The sequence below is a fragment of the Squalius cephalus genome (genome assembly GCF_949319135.1).
Source record: "Squalius cephalus genome assembly, chromosome: 22".
Lineage (NCBI taxonomy): Eukaryota > Metazoa > Chordata > Actinopteri > Cypriniformes > Leuciscidae > Squalius > Squalius cephalus.
In genome coordinates, this window is record NC_137143.1 from 7,240,821 (window position 1) to 7,252,741 (window position 11,921).

Here is an 11,921-nt window from a genome sequence, read left to right on the forward strand (position 1 = left end):
CATAAAATATGTGACCCTGGATCACAAAACCTATCACAAGTATAGCACATTTTTGGCAATAGCCAACAATATATTGTATGGGTCAAAAATATTGATTTTTCTTTTATGCCAAAAATCATTAGGATATTAAGTAAAGATCATGTTCCATGAGGATATTTTGTAAATTTCCTACCGTAAATATATAAAACATTTATTTTTGTGAGTGAATGCTGCACAATCGCAAACATAAACGATCAACTTTAAAGGCGATTTTCTCAATCGGTTTTCTCAGATTCCAGATATTCAAATATAGTTGTATCTCGGCCAAATATTGTCCTATCCTAACAGACCATACACCAATGGAAAGCTTATTTATACAGCTTTTATATGATGTTAAAAAAAAATGACCCATGTGACTAGTTTTGTGGTCCAGGGTCACAAATATATATATATATATATATATATAAATCTATTTCAAAATATTAACAAAAAATATAATATTATATGAGTGATACTAAAATAACACTGTCTCGTCATTGGCCTGTTATATGTTGCCAGAACAGTAATGTGGCACTGCTTTCATGAAACCCATCCTGAGGTTCTCTGAGGCCTGGTGCAGCTCATGACTGGCTAAGCGGTGAATTTAAGGTCTAGTCTGTCACTTGTTGCAGTCACGGTGGAAACAAAGAGTGGGTGAGCTCTAAGAATACATGCTATTGTACGGCACACTCGCTGTGCATCTGACCAGACAATAGCTAGCTGTGTGTTCCTCTCCAGACTGCTGGAAAAAGCGTGCACGCGTGCTCAGCCCTAGAGGCGTCACACTGCAGCACAATGGCAGCACCCGTGAGTGGCTTAAAAGTCCAGACTGGTGACTGGAGTCAAAAGTGCTGGGGAGGGCTGACGTCAAGCCAGAAAGGGTGCGAGAGAGGAAGGGGGGGAGCCGGGAACAGAAACAGAGAGCCTTTTCTTCTCCTTGGCAAAAGCCCTGGCTGATTTAAAGTTGCTGACAGTATTTAGTTCAGACGGCAAGGCTATTAATAGAAAGGCTTGCCGGGGTATTTTTAGCATACAGGGCTATATTTATATCTCAGGGAGTGGTGGCCTTGGAGATAAAATAAGGGGCTTCTTGATTCAGGACATAAAAAACCCAAAACAGATTCTCTTGCCCCTCCTGTGGTTCTCTTGAATTGGCCCGCAACTTTTTTTTTTTTTTGCATTGATTGAGAGCGCAACAGAGCTTCTCTTTTTCAAATGGTGTGCAGTGCTGGCCGGTTGCAGGAGTGGTCGGGACACACAGTTGCCGTGCATCTTAGCCATAATTATAGAGTTGTTTTAAGCCCCCCTACCACGTAATTTACCTCGATCTGTAACCAACCGGTCCATCCACACCCCCCCCCCCCCCCCCCGCTCACCATATGAACGCATATGTCAGTGATTCCCTGCAAAACTTGTCTTTAATTAAATAAAACCACACCTATTTCAATTACCTCTATGTTTTAGGGTCAAGGACAAATAAGAGTGTCCAATATGAGCAGAAAGAAAAATCTTTAAAAAATCTAGCCAAGTTATAATGCCAAGTTCTTAAAACAGCCTCAGTGTTCAATTTGGTTTACATTTTTGAAAAACTTTTAAACCGTTTTCAAGAACAGTTTTAGTTCAATCACTCTAAAAATAACTGTTTAGTAAAGAGTAAAAGAATATTTTCCTTTTATCTTGAATACTCATGAGCATGTTAATCTAAAGCATTGTGTATTTTTTCAATAGTAATGCGTTTAATATTTTTTTTAACAAGTAACAGACTACAGATGTATTTTCACAGTTATTCATTAGTATAGGGGAAAGTTACTTTTAAAAGTAATGCATTACAATATTGCGTTACTCCCTAAAAAAGTAACTAGTTGCATTACTTAGTTACTTTTTATGGATACGTTACTTTTACTTTACTTTTTTTCACCTGGGCCGGGCTTGCTTGTTTGTTTTTTACATAAAAAATGTACACTCACCTAAAGGATTATTAGGAACACCTGTTCAATTTCTCATTAATGCAATTGTCTAATCAACCAATCACATGGCAGTTGCTTCAATGCATTTAGGGGTGTGGTCCTGGTCAAGACAATCTCCTGAACTCCAAACTGAATGTCAGAATGGGAAAGAAAGGTGATTTAAGCAATTTTGAGCGTGGCATGGTTGTTGGTGCCAGACGGGCCGGTCTGAGTATTTCACAATTTGCTCAGTTACTGGGATTTTCGCACACAACCATTTCTAGGGTTTACAAAGAATGGTGTGAAAAGGGAAAAACATCCAGTATGCAGCAGTCCTGTGGGCAAAAATGCCTTGTTGATGCTAGAGGTCAGAGGAGAATGGGCCGACTGATTCAAGCTGATAGAAGAGCAACTTTGACTGAAATAACCACTCGTTACAACCGAGGTATGCAGCAAAGCATTTGTGAAGCCACAACACGCACAACCTTGAGGCGGATGGGCTACAACAGCAGAAGACCCCACCGGGTACCACTCATCTCCACTACAAATAGGAAAAAGAGGCTACAATTTGCACGAGCTCACCAAAATTGGACAGTTGAAGACTGGAAAAATGTTGCCTGGTCTGATGAGTCTCGATTTCTGTTGAGACCTTCAGATGGTAGAGTCAGAATTTGGCGTAAACAGAATGAGAACATGGATCCATCATGCCTTGTTACCACTGTGCAGGCTGGTGGTGGTGGTGTAATGGTGTGGGGGATGTTTTCTTGGCACACTTTAGGCCCCTTAGTGCCAATTGGGCATCGTTTTAATGCCACGGCCTACCTGAGCATTGTTTCTGACCATGTCCATCCCTTTATGACCACCATGTACCCATCCTCTGATGGCTACTTCCAGCAGGATAATGCACCATGTCACAAAGCTCGAATCATTTCAAATTGGTTTCTTGAACATGACAATGAGTTCACTGTACTAAAATGGCCCCCACAGTCACCAGATCTCAACCCAATAGAGCATCTTTGGGATGTGGTGGAACGGGAGCTTCGTGCCCTGGATGTGCATCCCACAAATCTCCATCAACTGCAAGATGCTATCCTATCAATATGGGCCAACATTTCTAAAGAATGCTTTCAGCACCTTGTTGAATCAATGCCACGTAGAATTAAGGCAGTTCTGAAGGCGAAAGGGGGTCAAACACAGTATTAGTATGGTGTTCCTAATAATCCTTTAGGTGAGTGTATATTGTTGGCAAACGTGAAGACATTTTAAAAGTGAAATGAATAAGCCTCAGGCTGAAGGAAATGCAAATTCACTCCTGTACAGAGCTCTAACCTTTCAGCTGTGCTGACATTCTGGATCGCGGAAGAATAGGACACGGGAGAAGAAAGTTCAACACTCTTACTTTACCAATGAAAGTAAAAAAAGAAAGAAAGAAAGATGTCATTTTTGCTTATGTTTGAATTGGATCATCAAAGGTCAGCAGCAAAGACATTGGTTAATAAAGTGAGATAAAATACATAAAGTATATTTGTATTATTTAACATATTTAACCATTGCAGGTTAATATTCTGATATGAAATGATGATATGATATGTCGATGATTTAACATGTTATGTGTGTTTCCTCTCGAGGGCCAATAAAAAATCTAGGTTACACTTTATTTTAAGGTGCCTTTGTCACACTGTAATTATATATTTAAGTACTGAGTGATATTAAGTAACTACATGTACTTACTATAGTTTTAGGATTAGGGTTGATTTGGTTTAGGGTTAGTTGCATCTATCTATCTGTCTGTCTGTTTGTCTGTCTATAAAATTAGGCTGCATAGATTAGGTCAGCCGGAACCGGGGACACTTCCTATAACACCGATGTACTTGATACATCATAAGAAGAATGGCATCTACGCTAATGTTAGTCTTTCTGTTTATTCCGAGGTTTACTGAAGTCAGCCGGATCTGGGCCGTATCCAGATCAGATGGTGGACCTGCGCCTAGACATGACCACAACGCATCCCTGAAGTGCCAGCCTCATCAGCCCTGTGAAGGCCTCATGGACACTCATGGAACTGGATAAATATTGTGAATGTTCTGATCCAATCTGACTTCTGACCTGTAATGTTGCCTGAATCATAATCATACACTGTTCGCTCGTTGGCCAGAGGAGAACTGACCCCCGACTGAGCCTGGGTTCTCCCAAGGTTTTTTTCTCCATTCTGTCACCTGATGGAGTTTTGGTTCCTTGCCACTTTTTCCTTTGCTTTTGGCTTGCTTAGTTGGGGACATTTAATATTCAACAATATTATTGATCTGCCTTACTTCAGGTGGATGATGATGCAATTTTCTTCTAGAAACAAACTTTGTTGTATTATTTTCATGTTATCAATGTGAAGCTTCTTTGATACTGTATTGTAAAAAGCGCTATATAAATAAAGGTGACTTGACTTAAATCCGGCCCTGTTTGCCACTATATAATTTTTCCTCAACTATGACAACTTCCACTTCTAAGGTAGCCGAAAATGTGAGAAGGCAGTACACATCCGGAACCGAAACTTTCTGCTATATAAAATTTATTTGAAAAACAGAGATTTGAGCAGTTCTAATTTTGCTCTCTATTTCTGTTGACTGTGGTCTCAATACTCCTGGCTGAATCTGGCCAGCTATAATCTTTGTTCTTTTGCATTGAAAGCGCTGTAAAGCCTGTTACTCTAAGCCGGCACGTCTGATGTCTTAGCTTTTGAGAGATCTGCTGCTAATTTGGTCTTCGATCCAGAAGCATCGGCAGACTTCTGACTATGAGCACTGCCCTTTCTTCTTATGAGTCATGACCTCCTCCAGAGCTCAATAGACTCAGCCTTCACTGAAGTGTCAGACCATCCGCAGTGATGCTTCAGGAGAACATGTGTTGCGTAAGATGTGTAGTTTAAAATGTCCTTTTCCAGATCACTTTTAGAGAGTGAAATTGCATCCAGCTGAGATATTTATAAGATAAGAAACTAAATTGGATCTTGGTCAGAACTGCATGTGCTGATTCAGAAGAGACACCATAAGTGTAAAGTCTGGCACAATCATGCATGCGAGTGTGAATCAGAGAGCGATGTCATGGTAACAATTAAATGATCTTTGGATCATGGGTGGTCTCATTTAGTGTTATGGGCAAGTTCTACCCGAGAAAAAAAAAAATGTTCTGTTTAAAGTCATTTACAGTGGGGAGATCAAGGGCAATTGCTCGCTCCTGGTGGAGATTTTATTTAAAGCCTTAACAAGCACAACATGGCAGGGTTTTCTACTGTTAATTTAAATGCCTTTTATGACTCTACACTTAACCCAGTCTTAAATATTCAGTATGAGGCTGCAGTATTGCTATAATTTCAGCTTTTAAGTATTTGCAAGTTTTTTCATGTGCATGCATTTCATTTAGTAAGGGTTTGCAGTTTTGCTATACAGTAGTATACATAATACAGCTTTGATGTATTTCCAAGTGATGAGCTTTGTCCATGCTGACAGACAACATCCTGCATGCACTATACTTTTCACGCCTTGCAATAAATTTGTATGCTGTTTTGAATGCATTGCACACATTCATTTCCTTCAGTAAAGGGTTCCAGCATTGCTATATTTGGGAGTTTTTGAGTGCTTTTATGAGTGTTTGATGGAATTTTTCTCATGCTGTTAAAAATTATTTATTGTATGCATGCATTATGTTTACTAAGGGCTTGCAGCATTGTTATAGTTTGAGCTTCATGTATTTCCAAGTCAAGAGCTTTGTTCATTCTGACAAAGACAACAAACAAGAAGTTCGTATATACTGTTTTTTTTTTTTGGTTACACTTTATTTTAAGGTGTCATTGTTACAATATAATTATACATTTAAGTACTGAGTAATATTAACGAACTACGGTAGGATTAGGATTTGGTTGAGGGTTAGTTGCATGTTATTATGCATAATTTACTGTTATTACTATGGTAAGTACATGTATATGTAACAAGGATGCTGTAAAATAGTGTTACTGTTTTTTATGTAATTCATGCATGTACTTAATTCAGTTTGGGGTTGCAATATTACTATAGTTTGCACTTTAAAGTGTTAGCAAGAGATAGTCTTTGTATATGCTGAGAAAGGCAACTAAAACATACCGTATCCTTGTCGTCTTTTGCAAAAAGTCTGCATTCTATTTTTAATGCACCACATGCTGTTTTTAGCGCAATTTTCCTACGGACAAAATTGCGATTGTTAACTCATGATTTCTGTTCTGTCTGTGCGCACCAATCTTGCACTTCTATCTCCTCCTCAACCAGACCACCTAGAGACTTCGGGTTTTCGGCATTATGTTAAGGAAGGTCTAATCTCGGGAACGCACACAAAAAACAAAAAAACAAAAAAACAAAAAAAACCTAAAAAGATTTACTATCTCTTAGTGTTGTGATCCCATGACGTCAGAAAATTGCGCTAAAACACTCACAGAGTTTTTATTACTTGTTTCTTTTAGTATGGGGTTGCAATATTGCAATATTTAGAAATTTTTTGAATATTTTCAACATTACATGGATTTCACACATGTAAAATATATGATTTTCCTTTTGAAGTCTTTGTAAGCACAGCATGCCTTTCACATAACCGACACAAACGTTGTGCACTTAAAGCGTCCTCTGTGTTTTGTAGTCTGCCGAGGTCTTTCAAAGTTAACTCAAATTAACCAACAGTGGAATTTCACCTCAGGCTTCACTGACACAAGAGGAGCCATTGTTTGACCTCATGTGCATGTGCCTTTGTTTGAGGTGGCAGTTAATTGAAAGGTACGTGCAAAAGCGGCAGGAAGCCTTTAATGACACAAGGCCTTCATGTGATGTGGACGTTCCAGAGTGAGGTTTGCACTCACGCCAACAGGTCTGACTGACCCACTGAGTTGAAAGGAATCTTTAAGTGCAACCCATTTGAACTTCACCCGTCCCGAGCCCCAGCCACAGTGGATAGGTGGTTGGAGGGGTTGGGTGGGCTGTGGGATGGGGTGAGAGAGCGAGAGTGGAAGTTGCAGGGTGTGGTGACTGAAGTTAAACTGCTGAAATGGGTGAAGGGAGGATACATGGGACAGTTTCAGTTAGCCATTCCTCTTAATGTCACAGTGGTATTCCCAGTGGAAGAATCTTGGCTACAAGAGAGATTGAACTTCACTGAATGGAAAATGGAAGATAAAAGATATTTGGTGAATTTTATCCACAAAAAGTTACTATTTGCATTGATTTCTTGCTTTATTTCTTGCAAAATTCAATACAATGTGCGTTTATACAACATAAGATTATGGGGCAAGCCCTTCCAGAAGAATTGTGAAGCGCTTATAGTATTAATTCTGCAGCCCTTTACAGTAGAGGTCTATACATTAAAATGACTTAATGCAATAGCTTACGTGAAATAACAATGAACAATATGCTTAATTAACATCACTAATCTTAGGGAATGCTATCATTTTCTAATGCATTTTAACATAGCAATTTAAAATTAAACATATATAATAATAAAATAAAAACACTGTTTAATGTCTTATGAACCAACATGAATTAGATTGTTCAATAGTACATGTATAAATTCACATTAACCTACTTTAACAATGCTGTAAAGTATTGTTGTTCATTGATCATGGTACCTAATGCATTAAATAATGTTAACAAATTGAACCTTATTGTAAAATGTAACCATTGTTTCTGTTATACAAAAATATAATGTTTGGTCCAAGTCCGCCTTTGTCAAGTCCGAGTCGATTCCATGTCCTTAACCAATCAAGTCCGAGTCCAAAGGGGGCTGAGTCGGACTTGAGTCCAGAAAGATTTAAATGATGTGAAATTGACCTTTCACAAAGACCTGCCCCTCTTAGTTACTGTTGCTACGTCTGACAAGCCTTTCCGCTCTCACCCATGCACACATCATGTTCTCACACATTGAAAAATATATTGCGGAGCAAAGAGGACACTGACAATGCGCCAACAGACAAGACAGAGCAGGTTACTTTTGCTATGAAATAAAGTCTCAGCTTTCAAATTTTGTCAGTTTTAAGAAATCCAAACAATAAATACCATTTGGTGGAGGTATATTCGAGTTCGAGTTTGAGTAACCCAACTCTACAAAAATACATGTCACCTGAGTGGACTATCTCATTCTTTTAGCCACTGAACTGTTATGTGTCATAATCGTTACGAAGTCATTGCCTCTACATAAACTGTATGTTTCTGTTATGCTTGAGCACATCTTAAAAATGACAAAGTTTACTAACTTTACATGGTCATGAAGAGATGTGCACTAGTAAGCAATTTTATGACACAAGTTTTGAGGCTATACTTTTGAATGCATTAACATGTATTCTGCTGCAATGCCTTACACACTAGACTTCCATGGAAAGTGAGTTACTACAAACACAAAACAAGTCAACTTTCTCACACCACAACAAAGGCACAAATTATTGTAAGTTTGTGTCATTCTACCTAACAAAACCCGAATAGTTAGATTCATGTGCTCTGTATATTTTTCTTAACTTGTAGTTAAATGCAAAGTAGTGCAACACAAAATGCAGGATAGGCTTAAAAATGTCAAGATGATAAAATTGCCCCAAAGACATTTTATATTTTGCTTTTGAATTGGTAGCTATGTGTCCAGAGTTTGTGAGTCATAATTACGATCAAAGAGATTGAGCCCCCGACCTCAAGCGCAGGGCTGACTCAATGCGACTTACCGACACTAAAAATAGAAACGACCCCATTGCCATGCACACACACCCTCTTTTTATCCCTATTTTCTGACCAACAAAAAGAAGATGGGAGGGGCAGTGTGTGTATATGGTTTTGTATGGGGGGTATGGAAGAGTAGCACTGGAAAGTTGACTCATTCAATTGTCCCACAATTGCTGCTGCCTGAAACTCCGGCATCCAGAAACCAGAATCCTTTTCAAGGATATATTTAGCATTTCCAATGGCTCCCGATGGAGAGTTGCTCTCTGAAAGGTGAGGAAGAATGTGTAAAACAGAAAGGCCAGAACATTCCAGACAGGTGGCTACGACTGGGAAACATGTTAATCTGCTTATTTATGGACACTCACACAACACAGAAAGGTCCCTGGCTGACTCACTCATGCCACAGGCTGGGAAAAACGTCTGGACAGAAAGTGCTTCCACCCGACCATCACAGGAGTAATAACCACCTAACTACTGGAACTAAATAAACTTCACACATACACACAGTGGCTTGAAATGGAAATGGGTGCTTTGGTAGAATAACCACAACAACACAACCCTCCCCTCAGTGGTTGAAATGGAGAAATGTGGCGAGAAGCTCCGTATTTAAATCATTTTGTTCGTCTACAGACTTTGGCTAAACCCAAGTCACCCTAATACGCCTATTTGGCCTATACACAATTAAACCCTCCTCGGAACGGCGCCGATCTGAATGCGGGAACATGCATGAGTCTGACCAGACAGCTTCTCCCTCATTATCCATATAAAAATATATGTCTATTCCTAAACGCTGATCCCACATAAATGTCACAGCCTTCTAAAATTAGTACTGAGCTGCACACTGAAACAATCACTTCTGATATTGTGTTAACTGGGATATTTCTGGCCATAACAGCACAGGGTGCGTGTGTACAACTCAAAAAAAGAAACAGTAATGAAAGCTATTTCTTTATTTTTATTCACACATCAATTTAAAGGCGCTCTAAGTGTTTTAATCTTGGAGTTTAAACCTGTTTGACACCTGTTTGTGTGGATGAAGAAGCATGAACGCAAACATTTATGGGTACTGTTGACAAATGTTCTGTTTCCTTCTGCATTTGTCTCTAATGATTCATTTATTCCAGAACCAAGCATCCAATTGTAGTGAGGTAAAGTGAGTAGCACTTGGCAGGTTGGCACCATGAGTGGGACCCCGCTTTTTCTAGACTGCTATTTCTACACGGTGTAGCCAATCTTGTGAGTGTAGCATTTTAAACAGATTTGTCATAAGTATTTTTTTTTTTACATATATTTAAGTGTGGGAAAAGTTACTTTTTGTGCTCTCTTAAAAGCCATTTGAGCTCAGCTGTGGGTTCAAGGCAAATTAAACTCTCCGAAAGTGAAAAAGTCAAGTTTAAACAAAGATGGGAACAAAAATGCACCACATGATGTCTTTCGAATCGAAAGCACCAAACTGCATTTTGTAGAATCAGTGGAAATAACTGAGTTTTCTCTTTAATCAGTTTCTCTTGACTTCCATAGAAAACAGAACTGAGACAGAGAAATGCCCTAAACATCTGTGGCAGGTCTATACTGAAGGAAAGTTAGAACTTAGAAAGGGTCATGAAACTAAAACACATTTTTGAGGTATTATTAGATATATATGTGGTGCACATGATGAAAGATATTTCTCCTTATTTTAACTGTTCATCATAATTGGTTAATTTAGGGATTTCTTTTTTGGTGTGTCATAATTATTCACGAGACTGCGTGGCCTTGTATGAGAAGGCAATGCTTTCATGACATTACTTGACATTTTCCACAGACAGATGCTTAACTTGCATTAGCTTTGCATGAGGATCAGTACATCTGCTACAAATAAGTACTGTCATTATTTATGACTTTAATACAGACAGATTCATATAAAACACAAATGTGTGGTGAAAACCTTTTGGCAAGCTGACATGACATACTACTCTTCATCTAAAACTAACAAAAAATAATTTGCTTGTCTACTAGCAAAGGATGATTAAATATACACTCAATTGACATGTTGTGCATCTTTTTAAAAATATAAGAACACCAAATTAACTTTTGAGTAGTGAGCCAAACTGTTTAAAAAAAGGCAAAACAGCAATAGAAAATCATTACAAATTGTTGACCCCTTGAAAGTCTTTGTATAATTTGAACACTTTCCATAGTTGTGATGATGTGTTTAGGAAAATGAGGAGGTAAAGAGGTCAAGTCATGGAGTAACTGTTTAGTTAGAAACAGGACAACCAGGTGTGACTGAATCTGGTACCTCCCAATTTTAAAGAAGACATGCAGCTGTTGTCATTTAACAGCGTCACTCTGCGAACACACCTGCTGCTGACCACACACACACACACACACACACACACACACACACACACACAGCAGAAACTCAGTAGACATCAGCTTTCTCACAGCCTGCAGCACATTTACCGCTGCAACAACATGCGTCATTTCAGAATAAAATGTTTGATGATGCCGTGACATTTTACATAGTAACTTTCATTGACTACCATGGAAGGAAAGTTACTCAGTTTCCCTTCCTGCCAGAGTTCTGCATTAATTACATTTATGTGTGCTTTTAACATATAGCCTATGTTTCCTGACTTTGATATGCACAACCATATGCACAGGTTAATGTTGTGATTTAAAAACGGTCTATGAACACTTCAGTTCTGTTGATTGGAGAGACAGTTCTGTTTTTTTGTTGTTGTTGTCTACTGTCTACATAGGCAGTTACCTTAAGGCTACATCCTAAACCTCATGATAGATTTGAAACATAGCAGTTCTGCATGCTACACAAATGATACTCTTTATATAAAGCACAAATATGGGAGATTCAGAATTGACATTAGCATGTTGCTAAGCTAATGACATGAATGTGATAGGCCTACTCTGCTAAGCATATACAGTAGTGAAAAAGCAGAAGCATTTAGCAAATATTGTGATATTCTAAGCCTAAAACAAATTGAACATCAAGAGAGATTTGAAACATTCAACATAAGCAGCTCTGTGTGCCACCAAAAACAGTATTGACCAGGACAGTTCAGTCGTATTCTTATGAATAGGAGAAACTGCAATGTTCAGTATGATGGCTCTATTAAAGGGGTAATAAAAGATATTTTAAATAAAAGAGCGACTAGACCATCACCGCAGCTAGACCAACCTGACAAAAACACAATTTTTAACACTGTTTATGAAAAGAAAATTGCGATTTCAGATGGAGCTCTGC